This window comes from Chelmon rostratus, chromosome 2 (genome assembly GCF_017976325.1).
Source record: "Chelmon rostratus isolate fCheRos1 chromosome 2, fCheRos1.pri, whole genome shotgun sequence".
Taxonomy (NCBI): Eukaryota; Metazoa; Chordata; class Actinopteri; order Chaetodontiformes; family Chaetodontidae; genus Chelmon; species Chelmon rostratus.
This window is the reverse complement of record NC_055659.1, coordinates 11,363,211-11,384,876: the sequence shown is the minus strand read 5'-3', so window position 1 is coordinate 11,384,876 and position 21,666 is coordinate 11,363,211.

Genomic DNA, 21,666 nt, shown 5'->3' with positions numbered 1-21,666 from the left:
TGACTATCTGAGGGAAACAACTGTGGCGTGTCATTGTGGTGTGACAATGTGGCGTCAGACAATGAATGAAAAGATTCTCTTTATCTTGCCTCTTCCGCCTCACTCCTCTTGTGCTCTTCTTCTGCTTCTCCTCTCTTCTCCCATAAAGTTCTCAAGACTCGGGGCACTTGGCAAATTGATATCGAACGGCACGCGCCTGTACTTTTGGCCCCAGTTGGTAGAACAAACCAGATATTAATGATAATACAAAGAAAGCTTTAAAAGAACAGGACAGGACAGGAGGGGAGAGCAAGAAATGAATGGGGACTTGGTGAGAATAATGTGAACGTACACACATCCAAGTACAGTACGAACATGCATGCAATCGCAGCCAAACACAAGTTGGCTGCACACACACATACGCACACTCACAGCCCTGTGTTATATGATCCAGAAAGAGTGGGATAATGGAAAAACCCTGGGGGTGTGAGAGGATTGTGTCTTCTCCTTAGCTACAACTCTCCACTGTCCACTGCCTTACAATCCTTCAGACCACTCCACTGAATCCTTCAGCTCATCTTTAAAACACTGCTCATTACAGCTGTTGCAAAAACCCAAACAAACAAAACAATGAACACAAAAACATCATCAAAAGCTTTTAATCTGTCTCATCTGTAAGGAGTGGTTTCTCTGTGGAGTATTGCTGTGATCATGTTAAGCAATGTCTTCTCAAACTAATATGAATTTTAATAAAACAATAGGTTGTTTCATAGTAATTGAAAGAATTCTGCTTGCAAATCCTCAGGCTCAGAGAGGCTTCTGTGGTTCAGGGAGGTGATAGGGGATCAGACTAGCCTCGGTTTTAGCCGGGGGCTATCACAGAATGTTTCCTGCACCGTGCATCCAATCCCTTTGGTGCTGTATATGAGGAGTTCATGATGACATGAAATTAGCCCACCTCAATTAGTGCCACCATTAGTGGTTCATTAAACAGGTGTGCTATCCCTTCATCAGACACCACTTGGAAATGTCACAATATATACACAGATCAGCTCTGTGCATGGTGTCTCTTCTGTTTTTCTGCTTCTTTTTTCTGTTTCTCTCCCTTTCTTTCTTCCTGTAATAGAAAAAATGAACATCAGTCACAGCCACATCTAAGCCAAGTCCGAGTGAAATCAAGAGCTGAAATTATATGTTCAACTAAACAAATTAATGAGCTTTAACCACAATGTGTCATTCTAATGCTCATATTGACTGAATGCCTTAATGCTCACAAAAAAAGTGATTTCAAGTACTTATTTCTTAAATCTACAGTATACAAAGAAATCAGGCTGCCATACCTTGTTGTTTTACCTGATTTTGGTTTGATGACATTTATGTTTCATTGAACCAGTGCATTAATCATTTGCACACTAGTCCTCTCAAGTCCCCCCTCACAGGTGTAAATATAATATGTATAATATGTGTCATTATCTCATCTAATTTGCTCTTACTTTACACCTGCAAACTATGCATAAAGCTTTTGAAGTAAATTTCTGAACTATGGACACTTAATGAACAGAGACAGTGCTCCTACCATAATCTGTTTTTTGATTTTCACATAATACTGGGTTATTTTCTAATACAAATGTAATATTTGCTTTTACAGAATTATGGACCAAAGGTGGGGATGTGGCCCTTTGTCATGTCTGATGAAAAGTGAGGCTCTGGCTCCAAGAAGTGGATGCTGGAGTCCAATTTTGCCATGAGTGCTCTGTTGCACTGTAGGCTGGACTAGTTGGTTTACTTAGCTGTATGTCAGTGTGTGGTGGAATAGATTTGTGCATGTAGTCGCTCTCGATATAGTCCTCATAAGCACATTTATAAGTTTATAAGTTAGCATGAGCAGAATTTTTGCTTTCTCACAGAAGCAGGTAAACTTTTCTATACTTTGCTGTCGGGCACTTTTATGATCATCAGTTTTAGTCCCTAGAGTTTCAAATTAAAGATGTTGAGATGCTGTTCAATGAAAGAAAGAGAAAAGCTGGGCCACATTAACACTTTTTTATCCCAAAACGTGTTAATGGTCACCCCCTGCTCTCCATGAAACATCCTCACACATCTCATGGAGCCACAGCTTTAATAGCCAGCCTACCCCTGTGTGATAAAAATCACAACTTGAAATAGAAGAGGTTTTTGTGGCAAGTTACACAAATGCAATATTCTCACTTTTTGAACTACCCTAATTTGTTTTCCACAGCATCAATTTTGAGCCTGCTTCAAATGCTGCTGGACAACAGATTATGTACAACCTAGTGACGTATGGCAATGTACCTTGTTTACTGAAGGTTTTCCTCCCTTGGTGGTGAATGTGCGTTTGAGAAGCAGTGATGAGCTCACAGGATCCAGTAGTGTGCACCTGTGTTCTCATTGATTTTTATTTTTGAATTTAACAGCATATTTCTCTTCTCACACATCCTCTTCCACCTCTTCTCTCCGATTTCTCATAACTCATCAACTGCATTCATAACCAGCTGTTTCACATTAATGAATCTCATTTCAAGGGAAATATAATACCATCTGGGTTACAGTACAAAGACAATATATTTAATGTTTACCTCATCAACTTCATTCATTTTTGAATTTGATGGCAGCAACATGTTTCAAACAAGTTGGGACAGGAGCAACAAAAGACTGGAGAAGTTGTGGAACGCTCCAAAACACCTGTTTGGATCATTCCACAGGTAATATCATTGGGCATGAAAGGGGCATCCTCGAAAGGCTCAGTCGTTTACAAGCAAGGATGGGGCGAGGTTCAACACTTTGTTTAAATGGTATTACAACATGGGTAGTAATTTCAAAATTAAAAAACTAATTAGTCAGAAGATACAGATGTCCGACTCTCTCTCCTCAAAGAGAACCACACCATGTATCAACCCTGTCCAACGTCTGAGTGCACACAGTGTTTTTGCTGCACAGTTTGTAAAATTTAGCTTGCAAGCCTGAACCTGAATACACAAACTTGTAAAATAAGTTTCTAAGCAGAAAAGTAAATGTTCATTCATAACACATGAAGGTCCAAGAACAAATGTACGAGTGTAGAAACATGAAAAAGATTTCAGGTACAGAACTCTTCAACTGCACCTTTTTGAATGATTTAACAAACCACAGTTGCTCGGTAATGCTTTCCCATAAGAATAGCAAATACTCATATAACATACTTCCTATTTTGCTCCAAAGATTGCTCCTGCATATAGATTGTTAATGCAGAATAGTGACATATGAAAGCTTTGGAGATAGTATTGCTGGATAAAGACCTTCCCTTTCCTAATTCTCTGCTTTACTCTCATTTTCAAATACATTACAGCTACCTACTTTATCTCTTCTCCAGTATATCCATCTCTTGCCAGCTCTCAGTAGTAGAGGTGCACACTGTACATACCTCTTGCTGCATTTCAGTCTGCCCCCTACCCTTCTCAACCTTCTGTCATTCTGATCCCTCTTAAACATGTCAGACTCTGCATCTACTCCCCAGGGAATCCACCGCTACCAATCTGAATACTGAGCAAAATGCCTGAATAACAGGTGGATGTAGGGAGGAGATAGCAGGACGAGTTGAGAGAAATCAGTGTAGGGCTGGGCCAGAGAGAAACAGCATGACATATAATGACTTTGAAAATACAGACACGGAAACAGGTAGAGGATGATTGCTTGCAGATGATTGTTTTAAAGGGAATGTCTCTTAACAAGCTCCCAGGATGCCATGTAAGGAAAACCCAGTCCTGTGCTGATGGGAAGGCACCAAGGAGCTCATTAAGAGCCACAGCCCATCCCTGCTAACCTGCCATCTCCTGCCCTACCCTGCTCCATCCACATCTCAAAATGAAGGACAGGACCTGAGCATTGCATCCCACTTTGGACAATGCATGCTAATGAAGTGTGTGCGCATGCTGCGAGGTAGTGTTTGGGCAGGCGGTTGTTGGTAAGTTGGAGGTGTCTCTCTGCATAATTGCTGTTGGTTGTTAGCACCACATGCTTTGACATTTTGAGTGAGCTTCCATCTCAGGTCGATCATGATAAATTCATGGTCCTTGCAGTGTCAAGCTCTGCCGGTGAGATGGACAATGCATGGACTATATTGTTCCAGGTGGAACTGTAGCCATCAGCTTAAAACACCTTTCTTCCTTTTTTCTTCTTTCCCTTCCTCTTTGTTCCTCCTTGTCTTTTTTTTGGTCTGTCTGTATGTTCGATAGCGCATGGTGTAAAAAATGTCTTCTCCACTCTTCGTCATGTTGCCTCTGGTCTGATACAGTTTGTTTATACATCTTCGCTGAGCATTTTGTCTTTTTTGGGGGGATTTCTGGAAATATAGCATATCGTCCAGTCCATGAGTGAATTCTACTGAACTCACCTGTGCCCACTCTACAGTCAGACCAGGCTTTCTGATCTTTGCTCACTCACCAATTCCTGCATTTGTACCACTTGTGGAATCTGCTGCTAGACAGCACTGGCTTGTTTTTAGCCAAAGTAGCTGGCTGGTGCGCCAAAACAGAGTGTTTGGCTGGGTTAGTATAGTGGTTGCCTGAACAAATCCTGCAATCGTGGACTTCCACTCCAGAGACTGCAAGCGCATCCTTTGCTCTAGACCAGGGTTTCCCTCAGCCGGTAATGACCTTTTTCAACCTGAAAAATCTGTTGAAATCAGACATATTTAGAGCAGTTATCATCAGTCTTTAGTCATATTGTCCAGTCAAAATAATTCCTGAGTCAGATGTGACAATATTCTGGCTGTACATGCTGGTTTTCCCTCAGCCTCTCTGATGTCCGCCCTCCCTCTTGCTACTCTCCTGGTATTTTCACACCTACACGGTGAATTAAGGTTGTTTTTTTTTTCAACCTAACCAGAGTATTTGATTGTTGATGGAACAGTGGAAAGACAAACCAAGACAGTTTTGAAGAGTCTTTTTTTCTCTAAAGTCTGGAGTCTATATCAACTGTTTCTGCTTAAATAGAAAGGATCTTACTCTTAAACAGAAAGGTCTTTCTCTGTAGGGATCCTTTCCATAATGTTGTCAGACACTAATAATAACAATCTGAGCCTGTTAGTGGCAAAAACACTTTAAGTGGCCGTACATTGACGGTGAACGAAGTCCCAGATTACATTGCAGCCTGTTTCCGGTTGCTGTCTGTGCAGTTTCAAAAATTGTTGTCCCTATTAGTCACACACACAAAAGCATGGGAATATAGGGTCTATAAACACGGAACATGGGATTTAGCCAATTTGTCCAGGACATTGAAATCTTCCAGGACATGTGGATAGGCACCAATTCTTTTAATGGAAACTCTTCTCTGGGCCTACTGCTGCTGCTACTAAGCTTGTCTTTAGCCTGGTGGCCATGCTAGCTGGCTGTTTGACTATGGCTGCGTGTGAAAATTATCTGCCTGTCTGCTCACAGATAACTAAGGACATCAGTTGCTTGTGAGAGGGTCTGATCTGCAGCAAGGCTGTGCCTAAGAGTTAAGAAATATTTCAGACAATCCTACATTTCTCAGGTAATACATGATAACCAAAACAATGCTCAATTTCTATTCTCCACCACTGAAAAACTGCTTAACCCAACATCAGTTCCTGCAGAGCTTCTCTCACCAGTCAAATGAATTTGTCACCTTCTTCCACTTGTGATACTAGAAAAAAAACCTAACAATTTCATGTCCATATGTCTCTGGACTGTCTCTTTCCCTACATCATCATCATCATCATCATCGTCATCATCACCATGGGCACAATGCATCATTTTTCACCTACAACCCCAATCCCAAAAAAGTTCGGACCCTGTGTAAAACGTGAATAAAAACAGAATGCAATCATTTGCAAATTAACTGTATTCACCGACAAGTGTTCCTGAGCCCATGTAGCCTTTTGAGGATGCCTCTTTCATACCAATCATGATACCATCACTTGTTACCAATCAACCTGTTTACCTGTGAAATGCTTTAAACAGGTGTTTTCGGAGGAATCCACAGCGTTCCCAGTCGTGCCCCTGTCTCAACTTGTTTGAAACATGTTACTTGCATCAAATTCACAAGAGGCATACAAAAACATTAAATATCTTGTCTTTGTGCTGTTTTCAATTGAATATGTGTCAAAAAGCATTAGCTAATTATCCCATTCTGCTTTAATTATGGTTTTCACAGCATCCCAACTTTTTTGACTCAGGGTTGTGTTGCCTGTAATGATCTAGAATATGAAGAAGATGTGATGCAGTAGTTAAACTCCTCCACCCTCTTGACCCAGTTCCCACAAAATTTTTCAAAATGCCGCAGCCAGAGTACTCACTAGGGCCAGAAAAACTAAACCTGTTACTCCCCAGAACTTAGATCACTTCACTGGCTTCCAATAGAAAACAGAACTGATTTCAAAATATTGCTCACAGTCTACAAAACACTGAATGGTCCAGTTCCTGAATACATCCCTGACCTGCTCACTGCTTACAAACCCTCCAGGCCCCTCAGATCATCACACACTGGTCTCCTGACTGTACCCGTGATCAGAAGTACATCTGCCAACTCTCTGGAACAAACTGCCTGATGATGTAAGATGTCTGTCTGTCTTTCTCTCTCTCTAACACTCATGGAATGTGTGGGTGGGTATGTTTATTTTGGTGGGTGGGCAGAGTTTTCTTTTCTTTTTTGTATGTATTTTAATATCTAGTCATGCTCTATTTTATTTTGTGCATATTTGTTTTGTATGAAGCACATTGAGCTCACATTGTATGAAATGTACTATATAAAGAAATCTGGCTTGAGTTTTCCAGTCAAAGGCTTCTTTCCACTCGTGGGTTGCAAACACATTTAATTGCTTGTGCCATATGATGTTGAGGACTCATGGCCTTTGTTGTACACAGTGAAGAGAAAAACGCTGGACCATTGTTAGCAGCATTTTGTGTTGTAAATGTGCAGTGGGTGTCTTTTTTTCCTGCTTTAACCACAATACATCAGGCAGCCAAGAGCCCTTTATACAGAAATTGTTACCATGTGGACCTTGCAGTTGGTACATTGTCACGCAGGTCAAAGCTGCTGTTCTCAAGCTGTTGATCAGTTCTACCAGAAGATAATGTATCCAACTAGTGTTACATGAACTCTCAACTTGAATCTGTTTCACTTTTCATGTTGTCTTACCATTATTGATCAAATGTAGTCATATGATGTGGTTAATAATCAGTATGAATGTTGGCTGTGGGGAAGTTAAAATTGGGACATCAACAGTCCACATTTTTATGTGTACAATGTGTCTGAATTGAAAGCAAACAAAAGCTTAAAAGATTACTTTTTGTCACTTACATGCTCGACACTTCAGGGTAGGTGTGTTGTACTGTGCTTGATAAACTTTTGGTGTCACAGTTTGCTCTCTCCCCTCTCCTGCTCTGCTGCTCAGCCACACCCCTCATCAGCCTCACTGCATTCACCTGCTGCTGTCACCTGTTCACCATCTCCAATCAAGCCAGTATATATGCAGCTTCACTCTACTCACTCGTCGCCAGATTGTTCTCGCTCTCATGCCTGACTCTCCAGCAATTATTCCCGGACTGCTTTCCTGTTATCGACCCGACTCGCCTACGAACCTCGCCTCACGTCTCTGCCCCGGTAAACCCACCAGCCTTCTGTCACCGACCACGGATATTGCCTGCCTGCTTTCTGCAGTCGCCTTGAGACTATTGAAGGCATCCTGCAGCAACATGAAGCCATGATGTCTGTATCTGCTGCTGAAGCCAGACAAGCAGCAGAGGCTCAGGGACAAGCATTAGCAGTGTTAGCTGAACAGATGCAACAGCTAACAGCCCAACTTTCCCAGCTTGCTCCCTCTGCTGGACTTGCCACCTCCTCTGAAGCTGCGGCTCCTGCACCTGTACCTGCCTTTTCTCCTCCCATAGATGCCCCTGAGCCCCGGGTGGGAACCCCGGAGCGTTATGATGGTGATCGAGAGACGTGTGGCCCCTTCCTCACCAACTGCTCTCTCCTGTTTGCCCTGCAGCCTCGCACCTTCGCCACGGAACAAGCAAGGGTAGCATTTGTCATCAACCACCTGACGGGCAGAGCTAGACTATGGGGAACAGCTGAGTGGGAGAGGCGGTCTCCAGCCTGTGGCTCTTTTGACCTGTTTGCTGCTGAGCTGCGCAAGGTCTTTGGCTTCAAGGATTGTGGTTCTGAGTCTGCAAGGGGACTGATGGGACTGAGACAAGGCGAGCGAACAGTGGCAGACTACTCCATAGATTTCCGCACCAGAGCCAGCCTAAGCAGTTGGAACAGCTCAGCCCTCTGTGATGCCTTTCTCCATGGCTTGGCTGACTACATGAAAGACGAACTGGTTTCCCATGACACTCCCATCACCTTGGACGGGGCAATTGATTTAGCCATCCGCATCGACCTTCGGGTCCAGGCTCGTCGACGAGAGAAGCGTCAAGGGGGAACCCAACGCTCTCTTCCACCTTGTTCTCATGGAGGTGCTTCCACAGTCAACTCTGCCTCATCGGGTCAGCAGATTGGGGATCCCGAGCCCATGCAGTTGGGTCGCACCTCCCTTTCCCTAGAAGAAAAGGAGCGCCGCCGCAAATCTAATCTCTGTCTCTATTGTGGGGCACCAGGACACTACGTCTCCAGCTGTCCAGTAAAAGCCAGAGCTCACCAGTAGTCAGGGAGGCCCTGGTGAGCTCAACTGCCCTGTCGCCTCCCCAAACCCAGAGACCTCTGTTCCAAGGCCGCCTCCTCCTTCCAGATGGCCCTCACACCTTGGCTATCTTCATCGACTCTGGGGCGGATGCCTGTATCATTGATGAGGAGGTGGTTCTTCAGCTGGGGCTCGAGCGGGTTCCTTTGCCCCATCCGGTTCCTGCTAGAGCCTTGGATGGACATGTCTTGGGCACCGTCACGCATCAGACCTCTCCTGTTCACTTGCTGCTTTTCTGTCCGCTGCTGAGAAGAACTATGATATTGGCAATAAAGAACTGTTGGCGGTTAAGATGGCCCTTGAGGAATGGCGTCATTGGTTGGAGGGCACCAAGGAGCCATTTCTGGTATGGACCGATCACAAGAATTTGGAGAACATACGCTCTGCTAAAAGACTGAACTCTCGCCAGGCCCGCTGGTCTCTATTCTTCACCCGCTTCAACTTCGTCCTCTCTTACCGTCCAGGGTCCCGCAATGCCAAGCCCGACGCCCTTTCCCGTCAGTTCCTGAGGACCGAGGAGGCTGTTGATAGCCCTGAGCCCATCCTCCCTACATCCTGCCTGGTTGCCACACTGACCTGGGACATTGAGGAGAGGGTGAGGGCAGCCACAGAAGGACAGCCGGGTCCCAGCTCCTGCCCACCAAACTGCCTTTTTGTCCCCCCAGCCTTGAGGTCGGACGTGCTACTATGGGCCCACTCCTCTAAGCTCTCCTGCCACCCTGGTGTTCAACGGACTCGACATGCCCTCCTCCAGCGCTTCTGGTGGCCCACCTTGCAAGAGGATGTCCAGCTATTCGTCAAGGCCTGTCCTACTTGTAGTCGACATAAGACCTCTCGCCGACCTCCTGCTGGGCTGCTTAGACCCCTTCCTGTTCCTCACCGCCCATGGTCTCACATATCCCTAGATTTTGTCACTGGTCTTCCTCCCTCTGACGGCCACACTGTCATCCTGACCATTGTGGACCGTTTTAGCAAGATGGTCCACTTTGTGCCCCTGCCCAAGCTCCCCACTGCTAAAGAGACTGCTCAGGTGGTGCTGCGCCATGTTTTCCGCCTCCACGGCCTTCCTGTGGATGTTGTTTCAGACCGTGGTCCCCAATTCTCTTCGGTGTTTTGGAGGGAGTTCTGCAGTTTGCTGGGTGCTGCTGCAAGCCTGTCTTCTGGATTCCACCCCCAGACTAATGGACAAACAGAGCGCATGAACCAGGAACTGGAAACAGCCCTGCGGTGCATGGCCTCACAAAATCCCTCCTCCTGGTCATCACAACTATTATGGATAGAATATGCTCACAACTCCCTCATCTGCTCTGCCACTGGCCTCTCTCCGTTTCAGTGTGCATACGGCTATCAACCACCATTGTTCCAAGCCCAAGAAAGAGAGGTTTCATGTCCATCTGTCCAAGTTTTCATCCGTCGCTGCCGCAGAACATGGCTCCAAGCTCATGCCACCCTTCTTCGGTCAGTGGGTCGCTATGCTGCCACTGCCAACCGCCGCCGCACTACCGCACCTCCCTATCAAGCAGGCCAGCAAGTGTTGCTCTCCACCCAAGACTTACCTCTCCGAGTGGAATCCAAAAAGATGGCACCAAAGTTCATTGGGCCTTTCACTATTCAGAAGGTCATCAACCCAGTGGCAGTCCGTTTGAAGCTCCCACGCTCCATGAGAGTTCACCCAACCTTCCATGTTTCCAGGGTTAAGCCAGTCCACAGCAGTCCCTTGGTCCCAGCAGCACCACCACCTCCCCCTCCACAAGTGGTCGATGGCGGTCCAGTCTTTGCAGTACGTCGCCTGATCCGCTCCCGTCGACGGGGTAGGGGTCTCCAATACCTTGTGGACTGGGAGGGTTACGGTCCTGAAGAGAGGTCCTGGGTTCCTGCTCGCCACATTGTTGATCCTAATCTTGTGGCCGACTTTCACCAGCAACACCCCAACCAGCCAGCCAATGAGTCTGCTCGTCGATTAAATACACTGTAAAATGTCTCACTCAGTATGTATCTTGGTCATATAAAAATCAAAGGGATCCATATCAACACTGTTTATGCTTGAAAAAATTACTGCTCACTAATATATTGTGAGCTTTTGGGGTTGTTTTTTTTTTTTTAAATCAGTAACCACCTAAGAAGTCCAGTATCAGTATGTCAGTCCAGTATGTTATTTTCGAGCACCATAAATTCCTGGTCATGCTTAAATATAACCTGCTCTATGGCATTATAAAGATTTCGACAAGCATGTTTTTTCGCAGATTTTCTCTGGGAGTTGAACGAGCAGCGAAAATATCAAAACTTGGGAAAGGTTTCAAACAAGCGATTTTACCACATCATTCATGGCTCAGCTTTAATTACTATGTTCATTAATTCAGACATGTTATCGTTCAGGCTGCACGCTAATACACGTTGTTGTCTATGCAAGCAGCTGTTGTGCAGTTACATTTAGCATTTTATGATGCTACCACTCCCTACACACATTACTTTTAGTCGCATGATTAACTAAATTTATTTATTTTAAATCATTGTGTTCTGTTGGAGTGATACTGCCAAACCAGAGGTCTTATAATTGTTGATTGGAAATTGTTAAGACAAGTGATGCAACCCGTGCGTGTCCACTGTAGGTGAATGGCTGTAATGTATGCGTTTTCAGCCTTGTTTCTCTGGACAGAGATTATTTCTGATATGGTGCTAAAACGCTGGTCTGGACAGAATCATTTTCATTTTAGAATCTCAGCAAAGATGTGGCGTCACTTCAGCCTCACCAAAGTAAACTAAAGTAACCTAAGCCCTGCAGTGTATAATTTGTATTGGATTGTATAATTTGTGTATAATGTATAATTGTACACTAATTGTATAGTGTATAATTTGTATTGGATTGTGGGAGAAAAGGTTAAAAAACACTGTCTCTCCCCTTCCTGCCTGAAGAGTAATAATGAGGGCCAGGTTGGCACCTAGACCTGCTTCTGTGCTGGCAGCCTAGGCTAGGTTCACACTAATCAGCCTGGTGTGAAGGTATTAGCTTTGCCTGTCTGCTTGGACCGCCTCATTAAACACCTCACCTGATGGGTGCCACCAACCAGAATCTTATCTAAAGTCCCTCAGTTTGGCCTTCTCCTCTGAATGTCCTTGACACCATCAGCTCTCTGGGCACCTTTTACAAGGTCTCTTATCCCAAGGTGCCTACAATGAAGAGATACATTCCTCCAAGAGGCTCTTGGCTGAAATATGACTCACTCCTGCACTATTGTTTATGTTTACTGATGTCTGGAACATCTTGATACAATCAGATGAAGCCCAGTTATAATGCAAGCGTCTGCATTAAAGTTCAGATTCATGTATCACTGAATTAAAATGGGTTTCTATCATACCCAGAGCTTAGCCGTTAATGAATATTTACACCTAGAGATGAATCGTGCTTCTTTGGTGGCATTTTGAGAGTGAAATCTTGGAACTCTAATGACCTGTTTGAATTTATTTCATTGCGGTGCTGTATATGCCATGTTTGAATTCATGGGTTGCGTTCGAATGAATTCAAACAAACTATACGTGTTAGTTGGACAGAACACAACATATATAAACGCTGTGTGCACTATCCTGAAGCCAGCTTGTCAGGTGAAACAGCTTAATTAAATTGCAAGAAATCTGAGTGTGTGACCGTCTCTTTCAAGCTTGGTCACTTTTTGTGTCTGCAGACAAATGTGCGCTCCTTGTTATTTTGTACCCGTGACTGCAGAAGACCGCTGATTATCTCTGGCTGTTCATACTACAAGGTGCTCAGCTGCATTAGTATCAAAGGCAACAATTGCCTTCATTGCTTCTTCTGTGGTAGTTATGGAAAGCTGCAGTATATGTGAGGCAAAATGCTTTGGACATTGAAAAGTGTGTAACTTTGTATGATTAAAGGCCTCACAGTAAATATGGTGGGATAGAATAGAACAAACACGAAGGCAGCCAAGTTCTTCTGGAAGACAAACAAAGAGACGCACTTTCAACCTCCTACAAAATGGTACAATCTAAGGGGAACAAGAATAAGTGCAATCTTTGCCCCCCCATCCCTCACCACGGCTGCTGTGGGGCACTGAGTATTTGCTTTAACAGCATGGTGGATCAGGAGTCAAGTGGCTGGATTCATTTGTTGGAGTGCAGAGGGAGTACTCAGAGTTAGGAGTGCCACAGAGAGGGGAGGACGGGGAATGAGTGTTAGAGGATAAAGAGAATGGCAAGCCGTGGGAGGTGAGAGGTAGATAAGCCTGGAGAGAAAACAGACAGACAGACAGAAAGAGAGCAACAGCAACGCAGGTAGTAAGAGGACGGGAGAGAGGGAAAGAGAGGCTTCAGTTCCCAGCGCTCTCAGACAGGCGCTCTTCCCCAGAGACTTCTTATCTACAGGGGGCATCTTTGACTTGATAATCCTGCTCCTCGTCACTTCTACCACCCTGAACTCCCCCCGCACACATACACACACCTCCACCTCTACACCCCTGCCCAGGGCCCAGGGGAGTGAAGAGCTACCTGTCACTGTGCCTATACCTCCAGGCAGCTTGTGGGGCAGGGTGGTGAGGGGTGGGGGGTTGTCACTGTGCCCGACTAAGAAGTCACCTTTCGGGGATATGAATCTTAATAAGGTGGGGTTGAAGGGGGGCTGGAGGAGGTGGGAGCAGATGCATGCTGCTGCTGTTACAGTATGTGTGTATCTAGGTGTGTGTGTGACAGATGGGGAGTTGTGGAGTGCTGACAGGCCCTGTATGCTTCCTGGCTGCCAGATTATTTTTGGTAATTTATAACCATTGTTGCTTAAAGGGGCTTTTATCTCCAACGGTTACTGATATAACACCACTCCAACAACAGCAGTGCATCCGGCTGCAGTAGACGGCATCTTCAGTTATTTGTGTGTTTATGCTTTCTGTGTTTTGTGTATTTGTGTGGTCGTGTGTTTGTATTTGTGTGTGGTAGAGCAGTGAGGGTAGGGGTGCTCTCATTCATGGAAATGAGTGTTTGTGAGAAGGTGCACAGATAAACAAAGGAACTAAAAATGTGCTATACTGTATGTGACCATGTAATGTAGAGGCCAAGTAGCATAAAAGCTTGATTTTATGTAAAATGATTGTTTATGATCATTGTTGTTTATGGTATAGAGCGTAGTATTAGTTTAGGATGAGTACTGGAGTCACTCTTGATTTGCATCAGCTGCGTCACTGTCAGTATCACTGGCTCATTCTTTAGCTACTTGGCTGGCAGCTAACTGGTAGCATCCTTTCATATTCATACAGTTTTACAGTGTGGCTATTATAACCTGACACTTTTCACTAGTACTCTGCTCATCGCAGCCGCAATGCTCCCTCTCCACCCCAACCTCCTTCTATGAGCTCAGCATGTGCTCAGCTTTTGGCATTATATTCACATATAGTATATGTTTGGTCAGAGGAATTTATTCTCCACATAATCATATAGTTTCTGCTTGGATTCTCCCTTCAAACAGCAGAGACCTGACCATTTGCAATAAATGGTCAATTCCTTAACAGACATGTCTCAGACTGAGTTGTGCAGTTTGCGGTTGGCACATCTCATGTTTTCTGTTCCCTATGACAGACAGTTTTGCAGCTTTGGGCGTAGATGATCTGGCCACTTTGGAGCTCTGCCTAATACTGCCATTAAAACTCACACATCAAAGAGCTGTTTGCCAGACGTCGTTATTAGCTGAGTTATTAAAACATGTGCAGATCCATTTGCGGTGAAAAGTTAACAGGAAATAGCTGGCTGTTAGCCCTCTTCAGTCGTGACAGTGAAGTGAACAGTGTCGTGAATATGTGACGGTATGATGGAACCATCATGTAAACACATGATTGTTGCACAGAAATAGCAGACAGAGGGTTCATTATAAGGGCTGTGTAGCACCAGACATTCATGGAATCACTGTGTCACTGAGAGACCATTTTATATTTGGCGAAAGTGCAACATGCACCTAAAACAGTTCAATTAGAGGCTCTGTAGAACCTGGAGTGTGTGGCAGGGTCAGACAGGGGGATCTGATAATGTTTGATCCAAGTAATTATTAGATCTATTTAGATGTTTTGTCCAGAATCAATGTGACTAGATGGACTACGTGCAGGTTGTCAGGTGAGTTTGATGTTGTACATCATCTGATGCATTTGGACACATCAGCGATGTAACCTGAGGTCACAGAGTGTTTAGGGTCTTTCAGCATTAGACGCGCTCAGCCATGCCTCCAGGCTAGAATCGGCCAGTTCCTGAGTTGTATTCAAGTCCTATCTGTGGTCCTGCATCAGTCTTCATTATTCATGACCATCCTGAGGCCTTTTATATAACCACTGATGGTATCAGTGGTAAATAAGGTAAATAAAAAAAAAAAACAGATGTTGCTACCTGTCAGAAGAAAATGATAGTAAACCAAAAAACTGACATAAGATGTGAAGATTTCTAAAGTTGTAGCAACAGCTAGGTGGGCTGTATTTTTACTTTGATGCTTTTTGTACATTTTGCTGATAATGCTTCTATGTATTTACAGAAGTAAAATTTTGAGTATTTATACTACACAACTTAAGTAAAAGATGTGAGTATTTCTTCCACAACTGGCTTTAACAAAAAATACATAATACAATGTCTCCTGTAAGACACAGTTGTGGCCAATTACAGAAGTGCAAGCTCACATTTCTGGTAAATTACTTTGTAATTTGAAAATTTCCACTATTTACCTCACGAATGTCATGACAAAAGATGAATTACAATGAAATGAAATAGTAATTTTCCCGATTTGTAAAATCGTGTTTCAGAGCGTTACAGATGGCGATCCAGTGTTTTGTTGTCCGATAAGCCTTCACAGCCTCAAACCTGCATTTCATGTCTGTACCTGTACCTGAAGCAACACATCCTCATCAATGCAGGCCCTGGCATTGTTCTAACGCAGGGCTGTTTTCCGTCTGAACACCCCCAAAGAGTTTACAGTCACGCTTGTGAGGCTGTATTTACTGTTGGCCCAGTCGTGCATTAAGTTAAATGCTACTGATGCTTAGCAGGTATAATATTCACCATGTTTAACATCTAAATTTAGCATATTAGCATTCTATCATTTGCTAAATAGCACTAAATACAAAGTATGGCTGAGGCTGACTAGAATGCTCAACTCAAAAGTACTCAAAAGTGCAAATGTCACCCTGATGGTGGCACTATAGGAAAAGTCAGGGGAGCACCATAGTCATTAGGAGTGGCGCCATGAATGTCTTGTACAAATTCCAATGGCAATTCAATCAATAGTTGTTGAGACATTTCTGTCTGGACTGAACTGTTGCACTGACCGACTAGCAGACAGACATTTCCATCCTGAAAGCCACGCTGACAGCGGGGCTACTTAAGCGAGACAATTCTTATTCTTCACATCGGACCAACTTCACAAAGAGTCGTCCACGTTGTGACACTGTCAAAATAATTCCAGTCGCATATTAAGTCCTGTCCTGTTCTGACAGACAGACGTAATCAAATCCAATTATGCCACTTCTCCCTTTGCTCCCCATTAGTGCCCATCTCCCATTCTCCTCTCAAATTCCCTTCCTGCAACAAAACATTTGAATGACAATGACATAGTCCTAACACCTGCAACAGGCACACTGCTCGTGCTCTTCCCCGGTGCCTCTGTCACCCTCTCTCCTTTCCACACGCTCTCCCTTTCTGAAATCGATAGAAAGGAAAACAAAATGACAGGGTTTCATATCACTGCTGTGATACCCCGAGACTACACAGGGAAATGACTATTTCCACACACAAAAGGCTCCATTACTGCCGGGTGACCTCTTGTCATTGTGTTCCTTAACCTCCGAGTTAGACACCCCAGCTTCAACGTATATGTGTTCGCAGGTGTGTGTCTGTATGTGACTGAGGAGTGTAATTGTGTATGTACCACAGCTCCTCATGCAATGGCAAGGAATCTGTCATTCATACTGACTTTTTTCTGCTTGCACTCTTTTTGCTGTCGTGTTTGCAACGACTCCACAGCCGTCTGTTTTCAGCATAAAAAATTCCTGCCTTCAAAAAATGCCAGAGGCATGGGTAATTATATTTTTCCTTTGTACGTTGAGACATGCTTGCAGTTACTCATGATTACCCTCATCTAATGTTTTACCTTAATGAGAAGATAAGGGACTTTTTTTTTTCTTACTGAGGATTTTGATTTTGAGTGTTTTCCCGCTCTGCAATTGTATCTTATTTTGCTTAATTGCTGGAGTGTATCTACTACCTGAGAGTGTGTGTGCATTAACACAATAACAAGTGCATTCTTCCACAGACATAATGTTTTTTTTGGCATTTTACTGAGTTCTGAGATTGGGTTGATGTTCTGTAATAAGTAGTGTTTCCTTGTCAGTCTGATTTTGTGTCGTATTCTTCCTCTGCCTCCCACACCTCCACCTCTCCTCACATTTATCTGCTATTGTCTCCTGTTTCTTTCAATTTTACCTTTCCTCTCCCTTTGCTTTGTCTCCATTGTCCTACTGTTCCACCGTTTTCATATGGATTTAGAATGTGCAGTAAGCTTTGGAGCCTATGTCTAGGTTAGGTGTGCCACAGCAGCTACAGAGGTATCGCATGGAGACCATAAGAGCTGTGAACGGTCAGCTTGGGCTGCTTGTGTTTTCACTCCCAAATTTCAGATTCCAGTGGAGATTGTTGACAGTGAGGACAACAGTGCAAGTGCTGTATAAATATAGCTCAGCGCCATTGAATATCCCAAAAAGTCCATTTAGGTGTAGTCGAGTCTTGCATCTTAAGTGGACTCAGTTGCTATCAGATAAAAAAAAAAAGAAGCTTAAATGCCATCAAGAAGCATTCAAGCTGGGCTGAAACAGACCAGTTCCTCAAACCACATCAGGAGATGGTGTGAGGTGCATTCTGACCAGATGTTAAAAAAATGTAAATGCATTATTCTCTCCAATAAACATATACAATCTTGTCCTAAGTGTCACTACCAAGCTATCTGAGGAAATAACTTCTACAGCATCTGTCCACTGTAATAGCATTTATCTGTTCCCTGATCAGTTCAATCATGCATTGTTCTGTATGGGTTACAGAGCAGAGTGACTGAGAGCCTGTGAGGACAATAAAACTTTTCACACTTAGAGTCCATGAATGTGATTCATCCATGTGTTTCTCTTTATTCGTTAGCTAGCTTAATGGTTGTAACCATCGATGTAAACTGCTGAAGTGACGAGCAGATGATTCTTTTATTGTTACATACAATGATTCTTGGGACTACATAGTGAAATTTGTCCTCTACATTTTAACCCATCCCTTGAGGAACAGTGGGCAGCCCCTGTGCAGCACCCAGGGACCAGCTCCAGCTGTACGTACGGTGCATCGGTGAAGGGCGCTGACGGGAGAATTGACCAAAGATACATGTTTTGATGGTGGGGGGAACCGGGGCCCCTGGAGAAAACCCATGCAAGCGCAGGGAGAACATGCAGACTCCCAGTGGAAAGACCCCGGCCTAGCCGAGAGTCCAGGACCTTCCTGCTGTGAGGGGACAGTGCTAACCACTGACCCACCACACATTGTTCTTCTGCCGTTTTGGACCGTCACTAAAACAGCTTCAGGTGCATTATCACCCCTCTCTGGACTGGAGTGGGACCAACCCTGATTTCTTAAGGAAAGATTATCGAAAAATTTAAAAAGCAGCAGGATTTTATCCAGATATGTGACACTTGAATCGACAAGTCTAAACAAGGCCAACGTATGTAATTACAGCACAATTTGGCCTAATCAGGTACTGTACATTTGTTGAACGTTGTGGTGACGTTAGGTGAAATGACACGGAATTATAAATCAGAAACAGAGGAGCAGGGGGACTGCCATCAAATATAAACCTGACTTTGCTTTAAATCCCCAGAACCACTTCCTCTTTTTTCACTTTACTCCCCTTCCTCCCCCCTTCTGTCCCTCCATCTGCTTCTCCTCCTTTTTTGTCCAACTTTTCCAGCTTCTCTTCCTGTGCAACCACCTCCCATTTGTCCTCCCCATCCTCTTTCTAATGTTCCTCATTCTCCTGTTTCCACGAGCTGCTTCATCCTCCTCCATCACTCACATTGTTGTCTTCCTCACTCAGCCTATTTTACCACCTTCTCCCCCCACTTCCACCTGCTTTTCTCTTAATCCATCAAAGGACATTAATAGTAAATTGCTTTAAGACAGTTTAATGCTTAAATGTGTTCCAACTTCTAGATGCACTTAGTCTTGACTGTAATTTATTGTCTTTAATGATACGTGCCATGTCCAATTTGTTTGCAAACATGAAGATGATAAACAGGAGCATCCTTTAAGTGTGCAGTTTCAGAGATAATAAAACTTTTCTCCTGACGTTTTGGGGAGGAAAAACAGGAATAATGATGTGAGGATGATGTTTGTGAAAGTAGATGCACTGGGCTCTTGCTCAGAGCATGTTCATTCATTTACTATAACCGTGCAGTGACCGAGTGACTCGGAACAGAAGCGTCGCTGCTAAGTGGAACAGAGAAGGGGAGCAGCTGGGCGAAATTCACCTGCCACTTCCAATGCGGATCAGAAATTGCACTCACACCAGCAACCCCTCTCCGACAGTGGAGGGGGGGATTAGGGGAAACAGGAGGACAGAGTGTGCTGTGGCCGTACAAATCACAGACAGTAGATTGAATGGAGGGCAGTGATGGAAATGGGAAACATTCTCACATTCTTTGATACCTGCTGTGTTTGATAGACAAGGGTTTATGGTCTACTGAGGATGAAGCAACTGGTGTAACACACTGATTTACAGCAGCTGTAAGATTGACAGAAACCAAAAGAGTAACTCACTCTGATGGTCTTTGATGGCCACAATTATATTCTTTATAATGGGAAACATTAGGTAGTATTGGTTTTTCCATCTGAGTCAGATTTTGTGCCTCAAATTATTAATAAGTTTCTTCCTACCCAGTCTCCTTTGAAATTATGTTTGAAAACTAGTTATTTATGTAGCCGAAAAATGTTTTGAGGGAAATATCATTTCCACCTGAGTTACATTCGGAAGTGGCTCTTTCTTGCATGAAGAAGAGTGCTTCGTTTTTGTACCACACGCAAGTTGTATGTAAGTGGTCGGTGTGGGGTTTGTATCCTCAGTTCTGTGTGAGGTTAGGTTTCAAAAGAGGTCATGGTTTCGATTAGACACGAATACAGTAAACACATTGTGCCTCAACTCACTGTTGACTTTTTCAGTATTTAGCCAGGGCCGTGATCTTTCCCCAACCTTCAGGAAGTGCTGTGAGTTCCTAAACACACGACCATTAGAGTGTTTAATGGTGCTTTAGTTGGTACAGTAGGAGCAGATACTGTAAGGAAAACAAATGAATGCTTCCAGATATGTTCAGTATGAGCGTCGTGCATTTCGCAGATACGCTCATTAAAATGTTTGCTCGTTATGTAGATGATTCGAGCAACATTGTGTTTCTCTTAAAACATTATTACAATATAAATGTAATTTCTAGGAGGTAGAATTGGTTTATTCCCTGAATGGTTTACTGCTCAAAGAATGGAGATGTGATATTTCTCTGTTGTGCAACATTTTAGCTTTTTAAGTGTCGCTTCCTTTAGAGTTGAGCCCTGACATTATCTTGCCAGAGAAGGTGAATAATTACTTTGGCCAAACAATACTTTCAGCAAGATGACATACTTGAAATGTGGCTTTGACAGGTTTGTTATTAAATTACTGTCTGACCTTCTCTTCTTGCTTCAGAAATTTGATCGTCCAGTCAACTGCAGACTTACTGTATGTCATACTGTGATTATCAGTTTTCCACTCTGGCCGCCTTCTTGTGAAAGCTTCCAGTGTTTTAGGTCTTCTCAGTATTAATGTTTGACTCTGCGTGCAATGACTCGTCGCCTCGCAGGGAGGCAGTGCTGTGTCGCTCTCACACTGATGAGAGCTGCAGACACACTGCAAAAAGCCTGCAATTCAAAGGGCGATAACAGATTGCTAATATACAATATGTAGATTCACACAAAGCAGCTCGTTTTACCCAGACACTCCTCTCCATCTGTGACAGGGTCTCGGAGAACAGCCCAGCCCAGCTTAACCACCCCTGAGCCCGTCAACATGATGTACACTTTGGCCAGCAGTCACAGAAACTGGTTTTGTCAGCGCAAGACAAGAAGTATGAGGAAATGCCACAGGTGAGCCACAGTGTCCGATTTTTGAAGAAGGAAGTGCTGCAATGTCTGTGTTTGATTTAGGACCAAATAGTATTCTCTTGAGAGGGAGAGAGATAGTGAAAAGTAGGTAAATTTTGTTTGCTGAATATTGTATACATGCCATAAATATTTAGAAAAGACACAGACATAGAAAGAGATGAAAAAACAGTAAGACAGACAGGTAGACAAAGAGGCATTGGGAAAAGCTAATACACAGTTAGCTGGTCAGTCAGTCATTCAGACAGACAGTTCCAAAAGGGACGTACTTCATCATATGCAGACAGAAAGTCGAGACAGACATTATGCTTATCCAGAAGAGACATCCACCAGTCACTCAGTCAGATATGTATGACTGATTGACGACGTTACGTAACGGTACACAGACAGACACCTGAAGAATTCAGCAGGCAGGCACGCTGATCTCCACACAGACAAACTCATGAGATACACAAGCAGAAACTGGGCAACCCAGATCAGTTCGTTTTAAAGGTCCACAATCAGGCAGGCAGCAGCTGGGACTGGCCATCAGGGAGAAATGTGGGGCCACGCTGCCCCAATATATCCATGCAACATTAATATTTCAAAATTGTTTTTCTGGCAATTTATAGTCCGGCCAGCTTGTGCTGCTGGCCTCCATCACACACGCTCACTTAAATGTTTGTCTAAGATTATGATTGTTTTCCATTTGCTGGAGTTTAAGTTGCCACAAATAAAGTGAGGCACACTCACACATTACTGAAGTCAGTGTAAAGATCTGTCTGTCTGTACATCTGTCTGCATGTTTTCCTTGTGTA